Source organism: Podarcis bocagei, assembly GCF_964188305.1.
Source record: "Podarcis bocagei genome assembly, chromosome: 14".
Classification (NCBI taxonomy): Eukaryota; Metazoa; Chordata; class Lepidosauria; order Squamata; family Lacertidae; genus Podarcis; species Podarcis bocagei.
Genome location: NC_138139.1, coordinates 38697451 through 38724880, shown reverse-complemented (window position 1 = coordinate 38724880; position 27430 = coordinate 38697451). Strand labels below are relative to the sequence as shown.

Here is a 27430-nt window from a genome sequence, read left to right as displayed (position 1 = left end):
AAGTTGCTCATATACGTTTTTTAAATATTTATTACCTTTGTGGGAAGTTCTGAAAACAGGAATTCTTACAGTGAATTTTTGTTTGTGGCTCCAGATGGAGGACATTCCTCTAACAGGGATGACAACTCCCCCTGGTGGCGAAAGGCAGGGTCCTACAGTATTCTGCCTCCTCTCCAGGGGGAGGAGCCATCTTCCTCACCACACAAGATTAGAAATGACCCTCCCCCATCCCTAAATGAACTCACTCAAACATGCCATCAACATAAAAAAGTACACATGAGAATAGGAAGGAAAGGATGCTCCGGGCCAAGAAAAAGCAACTGGCCAATCAAGATGTACCAAAACAAAAAGTGCAACCCCCCCACCCCGAACCCATATACCCAGCAGAGGAAGGAGAAGTGGGTGGAATGTACTCCATCCAGATACACAAACAAGAATTCACAGTAAGAATACTCTCCTTTCCAGACAGATACAGATGTATCAGAGCAGGACCTTGAAAATCTGAGTGGGCTTCCACGAAAGAGAAAGTGTCCACCATGTAATGCCAGACAAAGCTGTGGCCAGAAACCCAGGTGATCACCCTACAAGGTCTCAAGCACTGGAAATCTCCCTGGCAAGTCGCCAAAGCAGCCATTTCCCACAAATAGTGGGGTAGGAAAGCTGAAAAGAATGCCACTATATTTCACATCTGGCAAACCAATGCCCCCCCTTGTGTTTCAGATAAGGTTGCCATAACTTGAAGAGCAAAAAAAAGAGGACAGCCTGAGCTGCTGCCAACCAGAGCCAGGGAAAGAGGTGTGCGGGGGCCGCTGCACCTGAACGCCTCTTTCTCAGCTTGGGCTGGCAGCAGCCATGGCATGCAGAGCAGCCCAAGCCTGATCCACCTGAGCCACTAAAAAAACAAACACCCAGACCAAAAAAAACCAGACATTTCCTTTAAAAAATAAAAATTCATCTGGATAGACATGTTGGCACCCCAAAAGAGGACATGTCCGGATTTTCCCGGACATATGGCTACCCTAGTTTCAGATAGTACATGGGTAGACAAGTCTAAGAAGCCCAGGTCACAAATTTTCACAGCCCTCTAGTGGCTATGGTGGCTCATTTACCAGAAGTAATGTATTTTGTGTGAACTCTGGAAACATATACTCTATTTTGACAAAACTAAGCCTCCTGGGGTATATTGTGCTCCCACCTAGATCGTTTAAAGGTGGGACAAGCAAAAAACAACAACAAAACCCCATTCTACCCCACCACAGCCAGAAGCAGCTTCACAGAAATTTGCCCAGCTGGCCATAGTACAAGAAAAAACACTCCCACCCACTAGTCAGTCATAATATCCCAGAAGGAATTAGAGAAGAAAGGAAAAAGTTTTTTTTTTAAAAAAAGTGGTGAGATAAATATAAAATGCAATCACTCAAACCAAACCAGAAACATACCCACAATAACAGTAAAAAGAGAAATGGGAGGGGATGAGGAAGGAAAAAAGGCAGAGAACTTTAAAAACACTGCCAAAGAAGTAGAAAGCCTCCATGAGAGCTTATCAGGCCCAAACCTTTACTGAGGGTGAAACTGGTGAGGGAGATGGCTCCACCCCTTGAAGAGGAAGCAGTAGACTGCATAGAACCCTGCCTGTCACCACCAGGGGGAGGTGTCACCCCTATCAGAAATGTCCTCCATCTGAATCCAGCAAAATATTTTCCCATGAATATCATAGGGACCTCCCTTACAGTGAGCATCTTTATACATCAGCAACAGGTATCTCCTCCATGCTCAAGACTTAGTGAACATAATCCATTAAAATGTTGTTGTGTTACCCCTCCCCCTACTTCTTTACACTCACAAGTTTTTCCCTGATGCACCATTCTTAACATGGGGATTCTCAGTTTAGCCCTTGAGTCAGCAAACAGAAAAGAACAGAGTGAGGCTTTGTGGCCAGATTAGCTAGCTAACTAGCTAGTTAGCTAGTTAGTTAATTAAAGGTAGCAAGTCCACTTGCATGCACACATTATTGCACATGTATGGGCCAGTATATAGGTTAAGAACTCTTTAAGCATTATGGCAGCTGAGATTATTACTGCCTTGAGCAAGGGTTTTCCCAGCAGCATTAATGGAAGAAAGATAATGAGATATTGGATCAATAGCACGTTGATGCCTGCTTTTTAATGCATTGTATCTGAATGACAGGCATTTTCTGGATAAAGGGGCTGTGCTATACACATCTGCATCACTATTTTTAATATATAGCATTTTGATTCTTTACCATCTTTATCTTGTCACTGCTCTTGCTCTGTATTCTTGTCACCACTACTCTGTATATCTTGTCACCACTCTTGCCTTTGTGTACCAAATGCTATTTGCTATTTGAAAGTCTGCAGATTGCCTTAACAACATGACTTGGCCTGGGAAGTCACTATGACAAGAGTTTCCATTTTTATTTGCTGTGTAAAACCTTAACAATGAAGAATAACTGCAGGGCTGAAGTGTTGTCTGTGGACTTTTATGAAGGGGAATTATTAAGATAATGCAGCCGGATTGGGCCTCAATAAAATCTCCTATGCTGAAGCAGGATCATCTTTACCTAAATCTAAGTCTTCTTAACACACAGGATTTTTAAACGTGTCATATACACATAATAGGTGGAATTTAACATTGTGCTGGGTGGATGTTCCATCTGCATAAACATTTCAGCTTGCTAGACAGAACAATCCCCCCTCTCCTTCCCCTTGCACTGTTTGCAGAGTGCATTGGAGCAGAGAGTAAGGAAGCCCTATTGCAGGGCTTCCTCCGACAAGGCTTTTCAGGTGAATCTTGCCCCCGGTGAAATGGATGTTTCTTAATAAATGAGTTTAACAACATCTGTATTAGATGGGCACATGCCCAAAAGACAAGATTGATCAAAACACCTTACCATGTGTATATCAAAATAAAATAAATGTTGGTCAATATATAATGTCTTAAGTAAAGCTTAGATTATGCTGTATCCTACTGTGTGAAATAGGGACGTTGGTGGCGCTGTGGCCTAGGACTTGCCGATCAGAAGGTCGACGGTTCGAATCCCCGCGACGGGGTGAGCTCCTGTTGCTCGGTCCCTGCTTCTGCCAACCTAGCAGTTCGAAAGCATGTCAAAGTGCAAGTAGATAAATAGGTACCGCTCCGGCAGGAAGGTAAACGGCGTTTCCGTGTGCTGCTCTGGTTCGCCAGAAGCGGTTTAGTCATGCTGGCCACATGACCCAGAAGGTGTACGCCAGCTCCCTCGGCCAATAAAGCAAGATGAGTGCCGCAACCCCAGAGTCGGCCACGACTGGACCTAATGGTCAGGGGTCCCTTTACCTTTTTACTGTGTGAAATAAACAAAAGGGCTGCTCTGCTGCAGTACTACTTGCTACTTAGAACTCTAATTTCTGAAACTTTCGGTTTTTAACAGCTTTGCAACTAAATACTCTCAGCATTTTACAGAAAGCAAGTCAAAGTGTTTAAAGGTATACATATGAAAATGCAGTCAAACGAGATATGACATGGAGAGCCAAGTATCTCTTCCCTGGTGTTTTTGTGTGGTGTGTTAAATGAAAAGGAGCAATTAAAGGCTGCATTTGGGAGCAGCAGTGTGTGTGAGAGCTTAACAGTTTCACCTTCCATTTGTTTGCTGAAATTGCTTTCTGCAATGCCACTTTTCTCTCTGAGAGTGAAAAGATATGGGCCTTGCATCTTTTCCCTATAGGTGAGCAAGCAACTGTCGGTGTGATATTATTTATTTCTCTTTTAGCAGACAAATAGCAGAAGCAGAAGATCAAACATCACACCCACTGATCTATCACTCAGCAAAAATTCCACTTCCATCAGGGGAAAGACAGTGAACATGTTGCATCTACTGTGGCCCTAAGGAACTTGTTTTGCGAGGTCAAGTCTAAAGTAAAATCAACTCCAAAAAATAGCTGAAAATTGGTAGAGAGAAGAAGACTGGCAAATGTAATTTTGTAATTTTTAAAAAGGACAGAAGGGAAGCAAAGATTAAAGAGTATAAATTTCATACAAAAACTATTAAATTGCAAAATTGCTTAGTGATAGTTAAATCTCCTATGGAGTACCTCTGAGCACCCTCCAGACTCTCTTAGCCTCTCTCAGCAGGAGACTGGAAGGTTGGAACCTGTCAAGACGGATACTCTAAATTAGGAATCAAAACATTCCATCTTGCTCAGCAGAATTATAAATTCAAAGTGAGTCGTTGTCTAAGACAGCCAGTGGTCTAAGCAAGACGACGACGACAACTCCTCAAGAGTCCAAAATATACTTGAAACTTGTTTTCAGGTACTTTACACATTGCTTTAAAATTTCCATCTGACCACTCTGCAGACCAGCTGTTTTATTGTGAAACCAAAAAACAGCTGATACTGACTGTCAGACATTAATTAATTCAGATGTGAATAGTGGGCTGGTTAGGGAAGGTTGAACAGAAATGCCCGTTTATCTTTTAAAGGGCTTTGTGCTGTTTGTTTGTTTCCTTCATTCACTCCGATTATCATATATTTTTTATCCATGCATCATTATTACTTATTTGTAGAGTTCTAACTGTCCATGGTGGCATTTTAATGATGTAGAACAATGGAAAATTCACACAATAAAAATCTAACCATTCTTTTCTAACACAGACCTACATTTCTTGAAATTTCCTATCAAGGTTGCTAGGAAGAGCAAGGAAGATACCAAAATCAGTTTACATCTTTTCTTTTGCTTGCTATGGCCACCCTATAAAAGTTCATGACACCACTTGATGTGACAGTTAGCAATAAATGAGCATCACTTGAGGACAAATTCATTTGGAGGAGTAAAACACAAAATGGCTGGAACAGTCACAGAGAGTAACACACACAGCCCAAACCGGGTGGAACATATTTCATACTCTACCCATTTTTATTATGCCCAGGTCCATATAAAACCCTCAAGCTAGCATGAGTTTTCATTAGTAATAACCATCAGGAAACACAGGTGAAGAAAAGTTCCTTTCATATTTTATTTATTTTTTCTCCAGTATGTATCTTAAATTTCTCTGGGAGTTGCTTCCTACCTGCAGAGTATTATAATTATGGATTCTGAACACCCACATCTCATCGGAATTCTCCATTAGCCGTAAGAAAAGGCACAAAGACTTTGTTGAGTTTCACCAAAGCTTCAGCCAGGATAGCAAACACAGGATTTTCCTCCTTTCCTTGGATTTCAGTCAAATATCCAGCTTCTACTATGAAAGAGACCAGATATGTGCTTTAACTGTTCCACTTAGCCAATTAAAAAACAAAATCCTCCCAAAGAAACCACAGGGTGGTATAATGCCATAATCACTAATATCCAAAGTTTATAAAGTGCCATAATGCCAGTAATTCCCAACCGGTGCCTGAGCAGAGGGCATATAACTTAGCAACTGTGACTTCAGATCATTTTACTTTCAGATTGCATAGACCATCCAGATAAAATTCCACTGGTACACTTGCTTTTGTAAAAAGTATTTTGGTAACTAGCTTTCCAACCTATATGATAACAAAGGCCACATTCAAATCAAACATTTAAAGGACTATGAACTGGCTGGATACAGAAAAGTGTGGGGGGGACCTGCTGGTGAACCCCCAAGGGAATAAGGCTCAGAGCCAGGGGATTGGTGGTGGGATGACAATGAGTGGTCAGAAGGAGAAGAGGTAGCAGACTGGGAGGAGGAGGTGTCAGAAACTAAAGAGGCAACAGGGTTTAGTGAGCAGGAAGAGGCTGTGGCTGAGAGCAGTCCAGAATTGGAGGCAGAAGAAGAGGGGGGCGAAGAGGCAGAGATCCGGCAGGCTGCTGGAAAAGCCAGGGGGTCTCCCCAGCCCTCCTGCAACCAGCTCCCCTCTCCTCTGGTCTCCCAGGACCCAAAGGACTATGAAGAAGGCATAGCAGAGACAGACATGTCAACAGAGTCTCAGGTTGCTTGGGAAGGACCCAGGGGAGGAGGGGGAGGAGGCAATTGTGGCAAGGTGGGGACTTTCAGTCCTCATAACTGCCTCATTGGGGGCAAGACCTACCGGGAAGAGTTGCTGTGCTCATGAGGCATGGCCTCCTGGCCTGTTTGTTTCTTTGAATAAAGAGTTAACTTTACTGACGATACGATACGGTACGATATCTTTATTGTCATTGTCCCTTGCGGAACAATGAAATTGAAAGACTACATAAAACTACATAAAAACTACATAAAAACTACATAAAACTACATCAAAACTACATAAAACTACTACAAAAGTACACAAAATATTCAAAAACCCCTAAAAACTCTAAAACCCATTTTAAAATACACTATACTACAGAGACCCCTTATGCTGCGTTTAGAACCAGAATTGCATTAGCGTAGAAACTGTTTTTTAGGCGGCTAGTCCTGGCCTTTATAACCCTATACCTTCTTCCAGAAGGCAGAAGCTGAAAGAGATCATTTCCGGGGTGCGTACTATCCTGCGCTATCTCTGCCGCTTTCTTATGGCACCTGACAGCATAGATTTGATCTAAGGTGGGAAGAGTGCACCCAATAATTCTCTCTGCAGTCTTTACAACCCTGGATAGCATTGTTTTTCCCCTGGCCATGCAGTTCCCAAACCACATGCACAGATCATAAGTTAGTACGCTCTCCACAGTGCAATGGTAGAATGCCATCAACAGGCCCTCTGAGAGATTGTTTTTCCGGAGGATTCTCAGAAAATATAACCTCTGCTGTGCTCTCTTCACCAGGTCTTTGCTGTTCTCTCCCCAGGTTAGGTCGTCTCTCAACTCCATTCCCAGAAATCGAAACACTGAGACCTGTTCCACGCACTTCCCCTCAATAATAAGTGGCTGAATATTCAATTTACATTTCCTAAAGTCTACAATGACTGCTCCCCGCTTAAAACGGGGGGGCACCCTTTGCGTGGACGCGCATAGCCCCTGGATCTGGAGCGGCTCCAACAGCATAAGCTTGGCTTTGCCTTCCCTCAGGTGGGGTACCTGGAGGTCTCCGCCTACCTCAGTCAGTTGTCCAATCCCACTTGAGGGAAGCGTTGCCAAGGAGACCAGGCCAGGTAGGGGAGGGATTACCTGCCCACACAATAGAGGGAGCATCTTACCTGGGAATCCTCACTTGGCTCCAGAGCTTCTCCCACCCTACCCACCCTCAGTTAATGTCTTATTTTGCAGGTTAACTTTTCTTCACAGGTTTTGCAGGTTAACTTTTCTTCACAGGTATGTGTGCGCTGCTACGTTAAGGTCACTGTTAAAGGGCCGGAAAGGAATTTCCCTGCATTGGCAGGTTTCGCCTTTCCCGTAGCAAAATGTCACAACTTTGGCGGTATCAGGCCTTGGGCGGAATCCTTTAGTCCATCTTCCTCTTTGGGGCGGCGATACCAGGGTTCCCCGTTAAAGGGGTTTCTGAAGGGAGGCTTTCACCGTACGCCGAAAGGTCGTCATTGCTCTCCCCTGCGGCGGCGTCGTAACGGGGGCGGCTATCTCTGCTTGAACATATGTTCTCCAGAGCCGGCCCATTCCCCCCCACACACACACTGGATAACCCTGATGCTCCCTAGGTCCCCGGCTGGGGACTGGGGAGGGAGAACGCCCAATGCCTGAGCCAAGGTCTACCCACATTTGAAATTTAATAAAGTTGTGGCCAATTTAATCCCATAGCACGTTGTCTTGAGTCGTTATTCCACATGACGGGGGGGACCGCTCAGGATCTGGGGACTCCGCCTGTCCACGCAATGATCTCTTTTGTTTTCTTTAAGTTAAGCAGTAAGTTGATGCCATATTAGTTATTACTGACCTGCTCCTGGTACCCACCCCTGAAACTATGACACCACTTTAAGCATTCATGGCTTTTCCCAAAGAAATCCAGAGACTCTGGGTTTGCTAAGGGCACTGAGAGTTGCTAGGAAATCTCCCTCGACCACTCAGAGCTACAATTCCCAGAGTTCCCTGGAATAAGGGACTGACTGTTAAACCACTATGAGAACTGCAGCTCTTTGAAGGGAACAGAGGTCTCCCAACTACCCTCAGCACCCTTAAAAAAACTACTGTCCCTGGGATACTTTGGACAGAACCATGACTAGTTAAAGTAGTGTAATGGTGCTTTAAATCTATGGTGTGAATGTGGTCAAGATGTATGTCTAGGTATCACACTGGAATAATCATTTCTTTTGACCCTCTAGACATGGAAGGGCTTTGGCATCTAAAAACTCAGTGCACCCCAAATATGGTAAGAAATATTTATTTGCATTGCTTCACCCTGAGCTATTCTTCACAAAATCCTTTTTGCAAAGGTAGGCTTCTCAAAAAAACAACAACTGTATACTGTAATGCCAGGCAAGTCTATAGTGAATGTCCACACGGTCACCATTTATATGTACTCTGCTAGTGTGGTTCTTGCTGTCTCAGAAGGCAGCAGAAATAGTTGATCCACTCATTAAAAAGTCCTGTATGCCTTCTAGCATAGGGAATTCTGATTTCTCTTCTGCTCCCTTCTTTTTGTATGCTGAAAACTTTGCCAATACAGGGAGCTACGGTAGGTATGGCAAATGGACAGTTGCTGTTACTAGTGCCAACAATCATATCTATCGGCCCTTAGCCTCTAGACCGCATATTCAGTGCTCTATGCTCAGCAAATTAGATGGCCTCCAGCATTCTGACAGTGGGATTTAATTTGCTGTCCTACTTTATTCTTTTTCATAGGTACTCCATTTCATCTTTTCTGCCTCCACTGCAAATCAGTATTCATAAATTTCTATCCCTCCTGCACTCCTGGTTTGGGCACTGTAGCACACACACTTAGACATGCAAGAAATGGCCCAGGGAAATGAACATATGGCAAGATGCCTCCCACAATGAATGCAAGCCACCAGTTGTGTGTACTGCATAGCACTGCAGTAGACCAGAGGTAACCTTGTCAGTCATAAGGACTGAAAGGTTCCAGAACAGACTAAAGCAAACAGGAGATCTTGGACAGTGGGTAATGGAAGTGCTGAAATAGTATTTATGATGCCCAAAATAAAAATGTTTGCCACCAGACTCAACATTACCATCCTAATCCTGAAGAGCATTCTAATGTTCTTCCTAGAACATTGGTTTAATGAGTTAATCTCAGACCCTCAGAGTCTAGTGCAGGATTTAATACAAAGAACTACTAAACCCTACACTATTCTCAAACTGTTGTTGTCACAAGGCCTATTAACCTTAAATCTGCCACTGTCTAGATGTATTCAGATGTATGCCTACATGTGTGCTCTCTCTTCCTCTCTCTAATCCACACATGGGCCTCCCAGGGCATTATGGCATCCTGTGTACATCTAACTTAACTCACAGGAAGCAGAATGACACAATGCAACAAAAGAGTAACATCCAATCAAGGTATGTCTAAAGTAGCTCTCTACGCCTTAGCAGCTTTGGCAACTTGGAAGATCAGGGTGAAATAATCAGGGGACTCAGACATTTAATTTGTACATTTTATATTTAAAACCAACTCTTATTCTATGTAAAAAAGAATTTTAATAGATTTGACTGTGGTTTTACTGTATATCTAGTGACTGTTGATGTTTTTGGATGATGCCATGGCCTTTGGCAAGTGCAATAAAAGTTTAGGGTGATGAATAAGGAGAGTGGGCTTCCCTTCTTCACTCTAGATCTTTTACCTGGTTACCTTGACTATCAGGGCAGGGGAGGAGCAAAATGAATTATGTTATGGAGTTATTTGTTAAAACAAAAGGCAAATACAAAGTGTGTGGGGGATCCAAGCAGGAGATAGCCATACTATTACTGCAAAGACTCACACTTTTCAGTACCAACAAACTACTGATGTAAATGGGGTGATGAATATACTCAGAAGACAATGCAGGATACATGCCATTATGTATTCTACTAACCCTTAGGTTTAAGATAGCACTTCCCAATATCTTGACACCCAAAAGTAGTTTCTTCAGATTTCCTTCCTTCTCCTTCCTCTGAATACCATCTGCTTGGAATCACAAGCAGGGGAGTGCTCTTGAACTCAATTCTTGCTCGTGGGCTTCCCATGAGCATCTAGTTGGCCACTGTGAGAACTGAATGCTGGGATAGATGGACTTTTGTTCTATTCTAGCAGGGCTCTTCTTATATTCTGATTTATACATGTTGTTGTTGTTGTTTAGTCATTCAGTCATGTCCGACTCTTCGTGACCCCATGGACCAGAGCACGCCAGGCACTCCTGTCTTCCACTACTTCCCACAGTTTGGTCAAACTCATGTTGGTAGCTTCAAGAACACTGTCCAACAATCTCGTCCTCTGTCATCCCCTTCTCCTTGTGCCCTCAATCTTTCCCAACATCAGGGTCTTTTCCAGGGAGTCTTCTCTTCTCATGAGGTGGCCAAAGTATTGGAGCCTCAGCTTCAGGATCTGTCGTTCCAGTGAGCACTCAGGGCTGATTTCCTTCAGAATGGATAGGTTTGATCATCTTGCAGTCCATGGGACTCTCAAGAGTACACATGTACACATCAGTAAAAGAGAATAAATAAAAAGAGGAAGCAAAAAAAATGCAGGACCCCACTTTGTGCCCAGAAGGAAGGCAGTGCCTTCAGGCTAGTAGGTATATCTTTCAGCTTCCAGAGGATACAGAAGGCTCCTTGGCAGTGAGGCTGTCAGGGGCATTGTGCCTCTGAATACCAGCTGCTGAGCAGAATGCTACTGTGCTCATGCCCAGCTTTCATAGTCATCTCATCAGCCATGGAAAAAACAGGATGCTGGATGAGATGGAACATTTGCATGATCCAGGAGGCTCATCTTATGTTCTTACAAACACTTTGAAGTGACCTCTAGGAAACTAGGATTTTTGAAAGGACAAAAATTATGCCCAAGATTAGCTGGGGCATTATCACAGAGGTGAGATTTGTACAGAACAGGGGGGAAAATGTAAGCAATGTTAAGTTTCTCTGGTTGCTACATGATAAATGACAGTGATGAGTGCAGAGTCCCTTTGCTGAGAACATACTACAGCGAAAAAGCAGATAGCTGTTCATTAATTGCGCAAAGCCCAGTCACCCCTATGACACTGCTATTTCTATGCTTCAGATGCTTCTACCACCAATGTAGGCTCACATTTCCTACCCATTCATTGAGCCCCAAAATGTTAAACCTCAGCTGGGTTACACTGGTAGGTCGAGTAAATCAGTGCTTCTGGTTAGCTGAAGAAATAGAATACACCAGATTATGTAATGGTTTGGAAATTTAACAATGAATGGTGGTCCTGGTGTGACATAAAAGAGGTAACATATATACCTGCAACACCTACCTACCATCCTAGCAGAGATCCTTAGAAAAATTATTGGGAACCTGTGAGGTAAACAAGCAAATGAGACAATAGTCCTCAACAACTTGATATTAGCAGAGAATGAACAGACCACAAAGAAAGCACAATATCCTAGTCAATGTGAAGAAGGCCTACAGAGAGTACAGAAAGGATGAGTCAGGCAGCCGACATTATCATTACGATAAATAGTTTCTATAGTGCTATAACTGTACAATGTATGTCAAATTCCTCACAGTGGGATAGGCTAGGCTGAGAGCTAATGATTTGCTCAGACTATTCAGGAGACCGTGTAGCTGAATCAGGACTGTGAGTCCAGCATCCCAAATCCTTAAAACGATGGCCTTGGCATCCTACTGCAACACCTTACTTCAATGTCAATTACTGCACATTTGGCTGACAGATGAATGTACGAAGCACTGCATTTATTTACTTATTGCATTTCTATCTCGCCTTTCCTCCAATTTGCTCAGAGTGGCTTGCATAGCCCCAGCCTCATTTTATCCTCATAACAAGGCTGTGAGGTATAAAGGGCCTAGAGAGAGTGACTCTGCTTCTGTCCCAATCAAGGAGGAGTGCCAGACTAAATTAATGGACTCTGCCAAAATGGCAAAACTTACTGGAACAATAAGAAACCAAGAAGAAAGAAAGTTTATCAAGGAATGGGGAAATTTTGTTGAATACCTGAAAAGTTTCTGTATACATTTATGTTCATTAGCAGGACTGACGTAAAACAAGCAGTTAAATGTAAAATTTGTATGTTGTTGTTGTTTTAAAAATGAAAATTAAAATTTATTAAAAAATAGACCCATTATCTTCCCAGACCTAGTTTGAAACACTAACAGCCACACTACACTAGCTCTCATTTAATGTTGTCACCTCACATTTGAGCTTACACAAGGTGATATGAGAGGTCTATCTCTAATGTTGTCTCTGTCATGGACAACAGTGTAGTGGCAAATTCAGCCATGCCCTCTCACAACCCTGTTCCACTTCTAAGATTATACATTAATATTTAAATTATACAATAATAATAATTAAGGATGCATCACAATGATCAATGCAAATCTTCATGTGCTGACTTTCAGAGAGATCTACTATCTCCAGTGCAGGTTCATGGGCAAATGATTTTGAGTGCTCCAATGCCTTATTTCAGAGTGACTTAAGTTGTGTTTTCCTTAAGGTTCCATTGTAAATAACAGAACTAGCATACCATTCTCTTGAAACTGAAGCACTTTGTGCTTTCATTGTCCCTAAATACTTAGCTTTGGAACATACAGAACAACTCCACAGTGTTCTTTCCACGCACTATCTCCAGAGTAACCCTAGGAACCTATCATCAATGGCTGACACACCTCCTTTCACTCTGATTGGCTTCAATCAGAAACAAAGGATAAGAAATCTCCCCTTTTATGCTGATTGGGTGGCTCTACTATGCTGGAGACAGGGAGCCTGCTGGGACTGCTGCATAAATAGTAATGGGCCTTTGACCACTACATAGCTTGTCACAGCCCATTTATACATGCAAGTCACCACCCCACGCTCTAACTGAATGATGAGCATGCATGTGCAAACCAGGCCACGGGGATTAGTCTCAACCCTTTCTAGAGATTGCCTTGGAACAACTCAGATGCAGAGCCCTCTAGTAGCCCATGCTTACAGCTTGGGAAAGACCAAATAAATATATTAAAAGAACATAAATAAAGTTGCTTAAGATGGTTGTTTGCCTCCCCTCAATATGGGACCCTCTCCCCCGCCCTCCCCCTGCACTCACACCCTTTCTGTTTAACTTGGCTTGGAAGAGCTGGATAATTTGTTTCCATTGCAATGAAGTCCTAATTAACTGGAATAAACTTTTTACACTAAGTGTGTTTGTTTAATAAACTGGCCCTTTCAGAGCCTTACCGAGAGCTGATTGATGAATTTGAGGGGAGTGGAAACACGCAGAGTGCTTGGACATTAAAGCTGCAGTGTCTGTAGAGGCTAGCCCTGAAAAAAGCTCCCTCTGTGTTTGTGAAATCCAAAATGACACATCAGATGTCTGGCTGGAGACGTGGACTTCACCTTCACTGTGATGTACAAATATTTAGCATTTTATTTTCTTCTCTCTCCCACCACCTATTGCCTACCCTCAAGAACTTTTTTTGGATTTATTTTGTACAATTCAACACTGGTGCTGCCATGTGGTCCCTTTGACTTCCTGCAGTTTTCTTTGCTTGAGTGTTATATTGTGCAAACCAGGTATTTGCTTGTAGCTGGATGGTGTCAGAGACAACTCTATATAGCTTCTTCAGGAAGAAGCACGTATATATTTATTCTACACCTAAAATATCACATTTCTGTGATCAAAATATTCCAATAAACACTTTGCTCTAAAAGAAATATGTTGTAAAATATGCAATTTACAAAATATATACTGGAGTTCCCCCAAAAATTGTGGCTCTTTTTTCAAATAGGAAAAAAGAGAGATACTAGCAGGTGTGGGGGAAAAACCACTATGAAGTAGAAGAAATGACAGAGGGCAGGGACAAAAAGTGATGGGAGGAGTAATGACAAGCTGTGAATGGTACCAAAATTTGATCTTAAGGGCTGAAAAACTAGCAACCCACACCAGGTTTCTCAGCCTTTTGGTAGCTGTTGGTTCCTGTTTTCCAAGTGGTCTAAAAACTAGATGTAAAGTTGAAATGCGAACAGATTCTCTGTAGCCAAACTCTGCAATGGATTCCAAGTTCTTCCCTGCACAATGAATGTATAGACACAAAGACTGTACAGATCTTTGAGAGTAGTTATCTCATGGCCAAGATCAGATAACAATGCCTACTAAGGAGCAACATGCTGCCAGAAAAGGCTAATTTTTCTGAACTGGTTCACACCTCTAAGAGGAGTGCTGTGCATTTCAATTACGGTACTTTAAAGTGCTAAACATTTTTTAAAACAATATTCTCACAATGGTTAATTAAAATGAATGGTACCCTTTCAACAAATGGTAGCAAAAACATTCCTTATACCATCAATACACAAAATGAATTGAATCTGCTTAAACCTGAAAGTTCTTTTGTCCTTTGAAAATAAATCCTCTATGGTCAAATCATGAAAATTAGATAGATTATACCAATACCAGAGAGATTTTAATTTCATTGGGGTTTTTTAAGCTTAGGACTCAGGAGTTACAGGATGGTAAACCAGTGGTGACCTCTCCTGGAGAGGAATAGTCTGGCAACCATGATCCATGCTCTTGAAACATACTTTATGACTGCTGCAATGCATTTTATGTGGTGCTGGCCTTGAAGACAGAAGCTGCAACTAGTTCGAAAAACAGAAGAGAGGTGCTGGGTTAAGCTTTAAAGGCCTTCATCACATGGGATCCAGAAACCTTGAAGATTGTTTTCGTCCATAAAAACAATTGATTTTAATTTATTTTTGCTTGGTTTTGGTTTTAACTGCATAGTATAAACCAGGATAGACCTTTTGAAGGGTTAATTATGCGTATTTTAAATTACATAAGGATACCTATGAAGTTGGTCTCTTGTAACAGGCACAGTGAGAAAGACATCAAACTCTGTCTCTCTGTCTCTCCTCTACAGCCTCCCTTCTCCAAAAAGTATCCAGACGGCAAGAGAAAAGACTTTCAGACTAGCCCTCTGTGTATCTTTAACAATGATGTGGCATAGTTATATTTTGTACTGTGGAAGTGGTGCGATGTCACAGGATTAAGCCTAAGATCAAGGGCAGGGATCATTAGCAGAAAAGTTCTTCCAAGGACCAAAGATAAAGACACAGTCCAGGGCAAGACAAGGTCAGGAGCCAGGGTTAATCAGTAGTGTGAAAGCAAAGCATCTCACAAGAAAAACTAGGTTGATAATCAAAGAATCTGTCAGAGAACTGGTGCAAGAGGAACAATATGCACTATAGGATAAGGAGGCTATGCAGAAAAGCAAAGGGTAGCAGGAATATGGAAAACACCGTTTTTTATCCTGCTCTTCATTTGGAAGACTCAAAACATAAAATATCAAACACATTTTAAAAGCAGCAGCACCAGTAATCATAGAACACAACAAAAAACACCAGGTAAAATGAAAGTGAGGCTGCGTACACACCAGTCATTTAAAACACACCCACCTCACCACCACAGTAATCCTGGGAACTGTAGCTTGCCTTAATGGAGCTACAATTCTCAGCACCCCTAAAAACTGCAGTCCCCAGGATTCTTTGAGCAGAGAAATGTGCTTTTAAATGTATGGTGTGTATGCAGTCAGAAATGAACACCAAGAGACCTGGGTGAATAGAAACAACTTCACTAGGGTAGTAAAAGAACAAATGAAGTCATACCAAAACAGACCTCCCCAGAGAAAGCATTCCTTGGTTGGGACACCACTAGCAAGAAGGTCCTATCCCAAAACACCACCCACCTCATTAGACAAGGTAGAGCAACAGAGAAAGGCCTCTGAAAAGGACCTTGTTTCCTGGGGCTGGTTGATGAGGCCTTTCAAGAAGCAGTGTCTGAACAGATTAACTAATCTACTGCTTAGGCAAAGGAGTAGGCTGTCATGAAAATATTTATGACTAGTTACAGTGAACAAGCTGAGCCAATCAGGATCTATTGATCTGGGCAATTTGCAGTAGATGAGTAAGAGTGTCGGATTTCAACTGTTAAACAATAAAACCATTCTTTCCAAAGGCTGCAATTTTCTTGCACGCTTACTTGCCTAATCCATAGCATATTTTCAAGCAGCTCAACTTCAAGCCTCAGTGTTCCCTAACTGCAAAATTGATCTTATGCTTAAGAGTGCTGACACAACTGCTCCGAGAAAACGCCCGTGGCAAAAAGGAGTGCTAGGCCCTGGTGGGCTGCCCCCTTACCCGCTTGTGATTGGCCAAGCGGATAGCCAGCCAATCAGGATTAAAACACACAAAAAAAACTTCACTTCTCACTGTGGGCCCCTGTTGTTGTTGTTTAGTCGTTTAGTCGTGTCCGACTCTTCGTGACCCCATGGACCAGAGCACACCAGGCACTCCTGTCTTCCACTGCCTCCTGCAGTTTAGTCAAACTCATGCTGGTAGCTTCGAGAACACTATCCAACCATCTCGTCCTCTGTCGTCCCCTTCTCCTTGTGCCCTCCATCTTTCCCAACATCAGGGTCTTTTCCAGGGAGTCTTCTCTTCTCATGAGGTGGCCAAAGTATTGGAGTCTCAGCTTCAGGATCTGTCCTTCCAAAGAGCACTCAGGGCTGATTTCCTTAAGAATGCATAGGTTTGATCTTCTTATGGTCCACCATTTACCCATTTTTCACCTGTGGCCCTCTTGGAATATCCTGGGGGGGCCCCAAGGGGCCATATGGCCCCACATTGGGAAACACTGATCTTTAGTATTTCAGATGCAAATTTGTACTTATGCAGGCGAGTTACTTTTCAGGGTTCAATATGTAATTGGCTATATCCCCCAGCTACCATCTTGCATCTGGTTCTGCACCCCAACCACATGCTGAGCAGTGATTTTGCATCAACTCTGGCAGGCTGACATCAAGCTGCTAATAAAAGAAGATGATTCTGCAAGCCTGGTCTGTCCAGACCTGTTCTAGAGCATTCACACAGCAGTTTATTCAACAGTTATTCCCTGTTTATTTCCACACTGTATTTGAAATTTCGCACAATGTAAAAAGTCATTTCTGGAAAACTTATGGAATACAATGCATGCTGAGCACTCATTTCTGTGCTATCTGATTCCAGAAAGAAATCTGTTAACTCCCCCCCCCCCAGCTCACGCACTCATGCCTTGCCTGCCTCTGGTGACCTGAAAGTTGAGATGGGGGGTTGGTTGGTGGGTAGGTGGCTGGGTAGCTCCTGGTGCTGCGGGTTCTCTCAGCACTCTCCCTGTTAGTCTTAGAAGTTGCTGGAGATGGGTTTTTTTCCCTTCACACCAAGAAACAATGTTGCTGCCTGTTTGTGGGGCAGTGAGGGCAATGGCTAGCAGAAGGACTCTCAGATCCTGCCCAAGTAAAAAAAGTTGTCAGAAGCGAGTGAGAGAGCAAGGAAGGGATGGGCAGGCAGGCAGAGATGTGATGCACCTACCACACAATGGCTCTGCTGGCCAGGAAGAAGAAAGCCAAGGAGAGCAAGTCAGTGGGGGCAGCGAGACACTTAGAACAGCTGTGCAAGCTGCTTTGCCCCACTCCCCATCTCTCTCCTGCTTTTTTCATGCTGTTTTGGTGCCATTTCCTGGTTCAAATCAGTTAATTTATTTATTTTGTGGTGACATGAGTAAATGTGTTCACACACGAGTGGCATGTGTGTGGGCGGGGCTGTATTTACAAAATGAAGAGTCTCTGTTAAATGAAATCAAAGCTACTCTATTGCAGAACCATTTTCCTACCCAGAGGCCACTTCCAGTCTCATGTGATTCACGTATCCACAACCCACTTAAAGTGATAGTATCCTCATATCTTTCCCTTCTACCAAAAAAAACCCCACAACAACCAACGGAACCTATCGATCAAGAGTTCTCTATTAGCCTCTGGGTTGGCTTCCTCGGTTTTGTAGATGAGGTATAGGTAGCATTTCAGTTTCTGCTTTCCTTTGGTCACTTCTGTCCATGTCAGCTGCATGATGGCTTTGATCACCATCAAGATCTTTTGATGTTGCTGTGTCTGCAGCCAATTCTGTTCTTTGCTCCTGTTTAGGAATCAGTTGAAGATCTCTTCTGTTTCTCTGATATGTTTGTTCTTCTTCTGTCATCACCTCATAAGATTGAGGAGATATTTCTTGAGTGGCCACAGCCTTTAGTGGCCACATTTCCCCACTATACATATGTACAATTTACATCAACTTTGTGCCTCAACTCCATGTCTAAGTAACCAGGCAACCTGTTTCTTACCTTTCTCCCAAACAAAGCTGAGCAGGACAGAGTCAAACTTTCAAAGGTGCCATTCTGTAATTCAGCATGACCAAGTAAGGATCTGTGTTTGAATTCTCTCATTTTTTAGCATTCTTTTGATGATCTTGTCTTGACACCATTTTTCACCAGCCCATTACACTGTGGGTATCTAGGACCTGAAGTAATGTGCCTGAAACCATACTGTTGTGCAAATCCTTTGAAGTCATAGCAATCAAATTGAGGAGCACTATCAGACATGACTATGGCTTAGGTATCTTGAAAAAACAGATTTAAGGTGGAAATTGATATGCTGAGCAATGCAATTTTCAGAAAATGAAAATAGTAGTCTAGAACCATACTTTTATCCAGAATGAAATAAAAAACAACAGGTTTCTGGAAGCCACATCATAGGTTGCTTTTGCTGATAAAATTTGTATTTTTTACATGCTGCACAGTTCTGAATGAGTTTTTCCGTATCCTAATTAATATTTGGACAATATAGGACACAGGGAGCAAGCCAATTGCATTTTCCATGTCTAGATGTCCACCATGCACCCATTTCAGCATCTCTTCCTTTAGAGAGCTGGGAACCACCAATTTGGTACCTTTGAACAGAATTCCATCCAGTACATACAACTCTGCTTCAAAATGGTTATAAAGACTTGGTATGTGTTTTCCACATCTATCAGAATTGATTGCTTTTATTACTTTTCTGAAAATAATATCATGAGCTGTGGCCCTGGCTATTATGAACCACATTTGGTCAGAGACTGGGACATTTTATTTAGGCAAATTTACATGTACTACTCCAGAATCAGAATTTGCTTCAACCTCAGTCCCATTATAAGCTCTGGACAAAGTATACATAATTACTAAGTGTTTACCAGGACTATATTCCAGTTGCAAATCATGTAATTGTAATTCAAAAAACAGTCTCTGCAGCCTAGAGGCATTGAAAATGCACAGGCATTGTGACTGTACATTCCATTTTTGAAGTGTGTGTTCTGTTCAAGTGCTGGTTAAATTGATCATATAATATTCAGCACAAAGACCAGCTGAGCACAATCTGAAAACTGCTACCAGTTTTCTGCCTCATTCTGACTTAGAGCAAGAGAAATGAGGATCAAAACTCCTAATGCATGAGTGGATTTATCATTCAGAAATGTGGCTTTTTTCAAATACAAGAAGGTTGTAGATCACAGAGGTGAACAGAAGTTGAACGGAGTAAGAGGTGGAAATTAACTGAGGAGATCTATTGCGACCTAGGATAAAGACTACTGAACAAATAAAATATAAATGGTTGGGTACTGGGAAAGGAATTTACATGACAGATGGATACACCTGTGAAATTTAATTTTCTCAGTTTTCCATTTCTGCATCATTTTGCAATTTTTTTTTAAAAGGGTCCAAAAATTCATTAGGGTTCCTGTGCATTTTACCCCTAATGTATGCATTTTTGCCTAATATATACATTTTGCAAGTACAGTGGTGCCCCGCAAGACGAACGCCTCGCAAGACGGAAAACCCGCTAGACGAAAGGGTTTTCCGTTTTGGAGGCGCTTCGCAAAACGAATTGCCCTATGGGGTTGCTTCGCAAGACGAAAAAATCTTGCGCGTCCCCGCGGGTTTTTTTCGCTCCCCCCCTTTTCCTAAGCCGCCTATCAGCTGTTCCGCTGAAAAACCCGCTTAACAGCTGATCACGGAAAGCCGCTAGACCGCTGTAGCGCTAATCAATGGGCTTGCTTCGCAAGACGAAAAAATCGCTAGACGACGAGAATCGCGGAACGGATTCTTTTCGTCTTGCGAGGCACCACTGTATTATATATCCTAAAATAGTGGATTTTTGTATGTTATTTTCACCAATATAGGCATTTTTGTGTGCATTATTAGGCATAAGTACTGCATTGCAAAATATGGAAAAATGCTAATTTCAATGGATAGTTCAGAAAATGTGAATTAGTTAGGTTTACATTAAAATGAGAACCAAATAAATTGTTTCCCATTCCTAATCAAAATTAGAGTTGGTTCAAAATCTCAGGAGAATTCTAGTCCTGTTTTTTTTCCTCCCCAGAACTGGGCAGCAGATTTTTATCAGAAGAAATTACAAAATGTACTAGATATTGTGAATACTTCTTTGTAATTATTGCACACAGGCTTAAGGAAGACTTGTACATGCAAATTTGCCATACAGTGGTACCTCGAGTTACAGACGCTTCAGGTTACAGACGCTTCAGGTTACAGACTCCGCTAACCCAGAAATAGTACCTTGGGTTAAGAACTTTACTTCAGGATGAGAACAGAAATCGTGCGGCAGTGGCAGCGGGAGGCCCCATTAGCTAAAGTGGTACCTCAGGTTAAGCACAGCTTCAGGTTAAGAGTGGACCTCCAGAACGAATTAAGTTCTTAACCCAAGGTACCACTGTATATCATACAGCAGCATGGGATGATTTAATAACCATGGCCAGCCAGCAAATGTTCTAAATTCAAACAGCCCTTGCAGATTTTGACAAAACTGCCAGAAATTTTGTGAGTGATGCTTGGCCCCAGCTCTGATATTTTCAAATTGCAGCAATAGCAGGTGTAACTTCCTGCAGGGAAAATGAATACAAAATTCTTACTGAAGTCTTTTGTGAGAGGTAATATACCATTTGTTAAGCTCATGCGGCAGTATTGTTTACTTCATATAGTAATATGGTTTTTTTTTGTTAATGTTGATAATCCACCCCACCTAGAACATTTCCCCCTTACAGTACATGATTATACATAGTGCGGGTATTATTCTCAGTAAGATATGATGTCAAAAACTTATTTGTGTAGAGTCATCATTTCAAACTAAGGGGACTGCCTTGCAAAAATGTCCAGCCCTCAGGCAAACTGTCCATATATTTTACTCTCAGCCTCCTGTTCCTTAACCAGTTGCTGATCCTTCAGTTTGGGCAATTCATTGTCCAGTCCCTATGGACCATAACCTACTTATTTTTTTATTTAATTTCTATACCACTTAATTTATTAAAATATATCTCTACGCGGTGTACAAAAAACTGAAACCAACAGAAAACGTTACAAAAATGCACAGTTTCATATAAAAATGTTGCATTAACACAAAGTTACTAATATATATAAATCAGTATCATTTCATTTTTCTTCTGACATACCCTCTCAGCCTCTGGGTTCTCACCCAAGGTCCAACAAACTCTCAGCTCACCCACAAGTCTCACAGCGAGGTGTGTTCCTGGAAACAGCAGGCATAACCCAGGGCTCTTACTCTAGACTTGCTTTCTATAGGCAGACACAAGGTGGATGATAGCTTCACCGGCTACCCACAGCTGTGTCCCATTAAGCTGAACTCTCTACACCCAGTTCCAGGTACAGCAGGTTTGTTGAGTTTCCCAGGGTGTTCAAGGGGTGGGAATAGGGTCCTCCCTCCACTCACGGCTCTTTCTTCACCCTCTGTCCTCTCCTCCTCCTTCAGCTGTTTTTTCTCTCAGACCTTCCTGCAGCCATATAGGTTTACAATTTTTGTGCACTCATCCTACCTCTATCCAAGCAGAAAAATAAAGAAAACTACTGTCTGGCACCCCTAGACTAAGGATCGCTGATCATTTTGCCCTTTGGGTTCTGCTGCACTTTCCCTATTCATAAGGAAATATTTTCCATCACTTAGAGCCACATGGCTTCACTATTGGAAAACTCCAAAGACAATACCTTTGCATATTTCCCTGTACCAAACAGATAGTAGATGTGAACAATTCTAAACACCAAGCACAATATCCTTACTTTAGCTTAGTATGGACTAAAGAGCACATCCATTATTTGAAGGAGGACTTCACTATTCTTCACTCACTGCAGATAAATTGTGAGCATCACACCCATTACATCTATTTGCTTGATCACTTTAAGAATGAAGTTATGATAGCACTGTCTGCATTAATTTTGGTGATGGTTGTCAGATTTGACATAGGGATGCACACTTCCCTGCCCAGCCTCTTTTGTAGGCATCAATGCAATTCCTCATCACACAACCCCTGACCCCCTTTTTAGGTTTTAATTCTTGGGTTTTTTATCACATACAAATGGTTTTCAGCCATGGCTTACAATGAATTCATGTTAGGGGTATAAGGAATCCACTGGAGTACACCAAGGTCTTTCTGCTAGCCATGCATTCTTTCATTTTGTTTCGTTTTGTTCACCTTCAACTGCTCATTAACTGGCAGTGACCAGTCATTAACCACCACCACTAATGACCCCTGACTCAAAGAGAGGCCAAGAGAATGGCCAAGGAGAATGACTTCTCTGTTGTTGCTCTTCAGGGTGGTCCCTTTAGGATAGGTAGAGGGCAGCATGGCAGGAAAAAGTTCACCTTATGGTTTGATAAACCAGCATTCAAGTCTCCCTCTCTATGCCAGTGCAGCAAATAATAATAATAATAATAATAATAATAATAATAATAATAATAATAATAATAATATTGAATTGTCCTAGCCACTTATGGCAATGAGAGTCTTGGCCAAGCAGGTTTTAAAAAGTGGGTTGAAATGGGACTAAAATTTCAGAAGAGGCCATGTTTGTTACAAACTATGGCGGGGGGCACATGTGTTTCTATAGCAACCAAAGCAGTAAAAAGTATCCCAATGTAATCTCAATCAATTCAAAGCTATAGAACACAAGACAGAGAGAAAGAGAGAGAAATAAACAAATAAATAAATTGAGCTTGATTAAACTAACAATTTTTGAGATAGGAACCAAACTCTAGGCAGAGATATGGCCTTGTCTTGAAAATACAATATGATAGAACAATAATAATGATATTATTTAGAATAATAGTTTGCTATGACTCAAGGGTTCAAGGGCTGACTAAAGACAATGCTCCAAGTTAAGTTTGAACATCATAATTGTAGACATGGCGCAAAAGTTTCAAAATCGGTCTTTGTGCAGTGATCTTGATCATCTCTTCTAGTACCTAATAGAATGACATGCATAAATTGAACAAACTGTCTCTCCTATACTGTTGGACAGCTCAAATCCGAATACTGCAAAACTAATTCCCATACAGTGTCATTTAAAGCAACAATTTAACTGATGATTAAGGTTTGAGGCAGCCTTGGATATGGCAGGTATGCAGAAAATCCAGGCAGGTTTGATTCAGCTGTCAGTAATAAAAATGTAGGGTTAAGCTTCCAAGTGTTAGAGCCCCTTCTCAAAATGTCTCAGTCTGATTTTATCACTCTGAACAGAAGCAAAAGATTGTGGAGGAAGTTTTTATTATTTCAACTGCCTGTTGAGCAAGTGACACCCTTGTCATGCTCCCCATTAGGAGATGGCCAGGGAGAAAGGGCAGGAGAAATTGCCAGCTGTCACCAGGGACAGCTTTTGCTTTTCTAAATCAAATATTCAACACAGAAGGTATGAAATATGAGACACAGCAGCTTACTTAATTTGCTGACACCCAAGGCTAACCATGCATGCTGTGCTAGACACAGATTGACCTGTTAACTCCTTTGTCCACTGCCTAGCTCAGAGGCTAGGTTTCCTGAACACCTCTAAGTATCTCTCCCTACTAAAGCAACATGTTGTTGACAACCAATTTATTGAAACATACATAAGCTTTCAGCTGCCCATTGTCTAACCTGGAAAAGACTTTGCAAGCTGAGGAGGAAAACAAAAATAATGCACCAGGCTTTAAAGAAGACAATGCTATCTTGCCTCTTAACAATTCTACAGTTCAAGGAACAGTACAATCTATGCAACCAAGGTTTGCCCTTCACTAGAACATTCACTTCCAGGGACAGCATAACTACATGTAACCTTAAATGTAAATAAAAACTGTTTGGGTTCATAGATTTGTGGTACAGCACAGATGAGAGAGGATACAGTTAAATGGCAGAACTACTCTTTACCCCACTCCTGAGGCCAAGATAGAATGAACTACCACTGGCATAGGTGAGGGAGGAGGGCAAATCCATCAAACACTCCCCTCCACTCTGATGTTGAGGATTCTCATTAGAGATGCATGAGCATCCCAAAAAGGAGGCGTGCATTTGCAGTGGGCAATGCAGATCTCCAATGGAGTATTCAATCCCAGCAGTGAGGGATTGAATTACCGTATTTTTCGCTCTATAACACGCACCCGACCATAACACGCACGTAGATTTTAGAGGAGGAAAACAAGAAAAAAAATATTCTAAACGAAACAGTGGATGTATGATTTTTGTGGTTCATGCTGTGGCCACAGACATGTGATCTGACAGTGAGTTTGGAGTAGCCCAATGCAAAAATCCTGAGGATCCATGTGGATCCATGCTTTGTAACTACGTTTTTGCACCACTGCAGCCCCAGGCAACAGTGGGTGCGTGATTTTTTTGGTGCAAGATGTAGCCATGGACATGCTATGTGATCTGATGGTGAATTTGGGGTGACCCAGTGCAAAAATCCTGAGGATCCATGTGGATCTGTGCTTTGTAACCACGTTTTAAGTGGGGAGGGAAGGAAAAGCACTCAAGGGACAAGGTGCACGTGTGGGGTGGGTGGAGAAGGATGCTGCTAATAATGAAGAAGAGGGGTATAAGGGGAGAAGGAGCACGCCTGGGGTGGGTGGAGAAGGATGCTGCTAATAATGAAGAAGAGGGGTATAAGGGGAGAAGGAGCACGCCTGGGGTGGGTGGAGAAGGATGCTGCTAATAATGAAGAAGAGGGGTATAAGGGGAGAAGGCTCCTCTCCTGTCCCACTTTGCTCCTTTAAAGCAAGCAGGCTCTGCTTTTCTTCCTCCTCCCGCTCATCCTCAGCTTAGCGAGCTGAAAAACTTTGTAGCGAGCTGAGTGGGGAGGAGAGAGGGACAGAGAGCCTGCTTGCTTTAAAGGAACCAACCAGACAGGAGCCGCTTACTCTCGTGTAAGCGGCTCCTCTCCTCTCCCGCTCTCTGTCCCTCTCTCCGTCAGGCTCTCTGTCCCTCTCTCCTCCCCACTCAGCGGCTCTTCTTCCGCTTTGCTGTTTCAAAGCGAGCCATGGAGGATGGAAGGAAGGGGAACCATGGATCCTCTGCTCACGACTGCAGCAGATCCCCCCCCCCCGCCACCCGTAGGCATTCCCTCCATAACACGCACAGACATTTCCCCTTACTTTCTAGGAGGAAAAAAGTGAGTGTTATGGTGCAAAAAATACGGTATGTTTTATTTTATTAATTTCAACAGTTTATATACTGCTTAACACCATAGGAAGAAGATAAGATAAGAGCACAAGAAGAGCCTGCTGGATCAGGCCACTGGTTCATCTAGTCCAGCATCCTGTTCTCATAATGGCCAACCAGATACCTGTGGGAAGTCTGAAAGCAGGAACGTAGCCATCAAAGCTAGTAACTGTTGATAGTATTCTTCTCCATGAATTTATCTAATCATCTACTAATGCAATCTACTTTGGAGGTCATCACTGCCTCCTATGGGAGTGAGTTCCAGAGTTCATCTATTCATTGTGTGAATAAGTACATTCCTTTATCTGTTCTGAATCTTCCAACGTTCAGCTTCACTGAATATTCATGAGTTCTAGTGTTATGAGAGAGAGAAACTTTTCTCCATACAATACACGATTTTATAAACTTCTATCATGTCACCTCTTTCTTGCCTTTTCCCTAAACTTCAAAGTCCCAAACTCTGCAACTTTCCCTCACAAAGGAGTCACTGCACCCCCTTAATTGTTTTAACTTCCTTTTCTTAAACTTTTCCAACTCTATAATAGCTTCTCTGAGGTGGGTGAGGTAACCAAAACTATACACAGTATTACAAATGTGGCTGCACCATAGATTTTTTATAACATTATGATATCAGCAGTTTTATTGTCAATGCCTTTTGTCATGATACTTAGCACGGAATCTGACATTTTCACAGCTGCCACACACTGTGTCAACATCTTCAATAAGCTATCCACTATGACCCCAAGGTCCAATTCCTGGTCATTCACCACTAGTTCAGACCCCTTAAATCTATATTTAAAATTGAGATTTATTTTGTGGCAACATGCATCACTTTGCCCTTGCTTACACCGAATTGCACCTGCCATTTTACTGTCCATTGGAGAGGTCCTTTTGGAACCTCTAAGTGGTGTACAGTAAGGTTACAAGATATGATAAAGATACAATAAGTTAAAATAAGTTAAAACTTTGACTGCACAGTGGGAAAATAAGGTTATTGTGTCAATTTTGCCACCAAGCATTATTTATTTGTTATTGCTTTTAAAGAAATGAAAAGGGAATACCAGAAATAAGAGGTGACAGAAAATGTGGATATAGTAGTGTGTGTTGAATGTTGCAGGATGAGACTAAAGGTGGGTCCAGTATATGGAAAAGGTTGAAAACTATTGCCATATACAACGTCTTTACAGATGTCGGATGAAGATCTGTCTATAGGATAGCTGCAGGTAGCAAAGTCTTGCTAAGTAGGTAAGTAATATAAGCTTGACTTACTGGGATGTGCAGGTCTCCTACTTATAGAAAAGACCCAGTTCTGCCAAGAGCAGAACCATTCTGAATAAGCACATCATTAGTATCAGCATTTATTGTACATATTTAAAATCCCAATGTCATAGTGATGCTACATGACTCAGCAAAAATGCCAAGACTGACTAATGTAGTTCACATCACTCAAGACAGTGTACCTTAACCTCCTGATGGAACCATGCTGCCAGCGGCATAGGAAGGAGAGCAGTTGTGAAAACTGCCAAGTACTGGAAGCTCTCACTCCCTTTCCCTGAACTAGCAATTAAAAAATGCCCCGAAGCAAGTAGACTAATAGTTCTAAATTTAAAAAATCCAAATGCTGATTTAGAAGCCTAATCTTATGTAGGTGGCATTTTTCAACATCATGATAATGGCTAGTTAGCAAGATTATTCTGAGGGGTAGGGAGAACCAAACTGAGGTGTACCTGCACTTCTTGCCTCACACCAAGTGCACACTTATGCCACAGGTGCCTGTGTGGCATTGTCAAAGGACAATATGCCCTATGTCACCTGTTCACATTTCTCTGCTACATGTTTACATTTCCCATGTGACAAAGGAAGACCCAGAACAAAGAGTACTGAACAAAAAAGTAGATAAGAATATGGATAGTTGGAAACCTCTTGTCATGCACATTTGCTTATGCTCCTCCACATATGTAAGAAATTGACTGTACAACAATATAAACATTAGTTCTATGCATTTAAATATAGGTGTTGCTATTTGAAGATTTTAAAAATATGCCACAAAATTAATTTCCATG

At 42.1% G+C, this 27430-nt stretch overlaps 1 protein-coding gene across 8 annotated transcripts in view; it reads right to left on the bottom strand.

Annotated features, from left to right (window-relative positions):
• The window catches only part of LOC308573170 (ankyrin repeat and fibronectin type-III domain-containing protein 1-like), a 384306-nt gene that overhangs the window by 113134 nt on the left and 243742 nt on the right, over positions 1-27430 (bottom strand). The gene's annotated exons all lie outside the window — the stretch shown is intronic.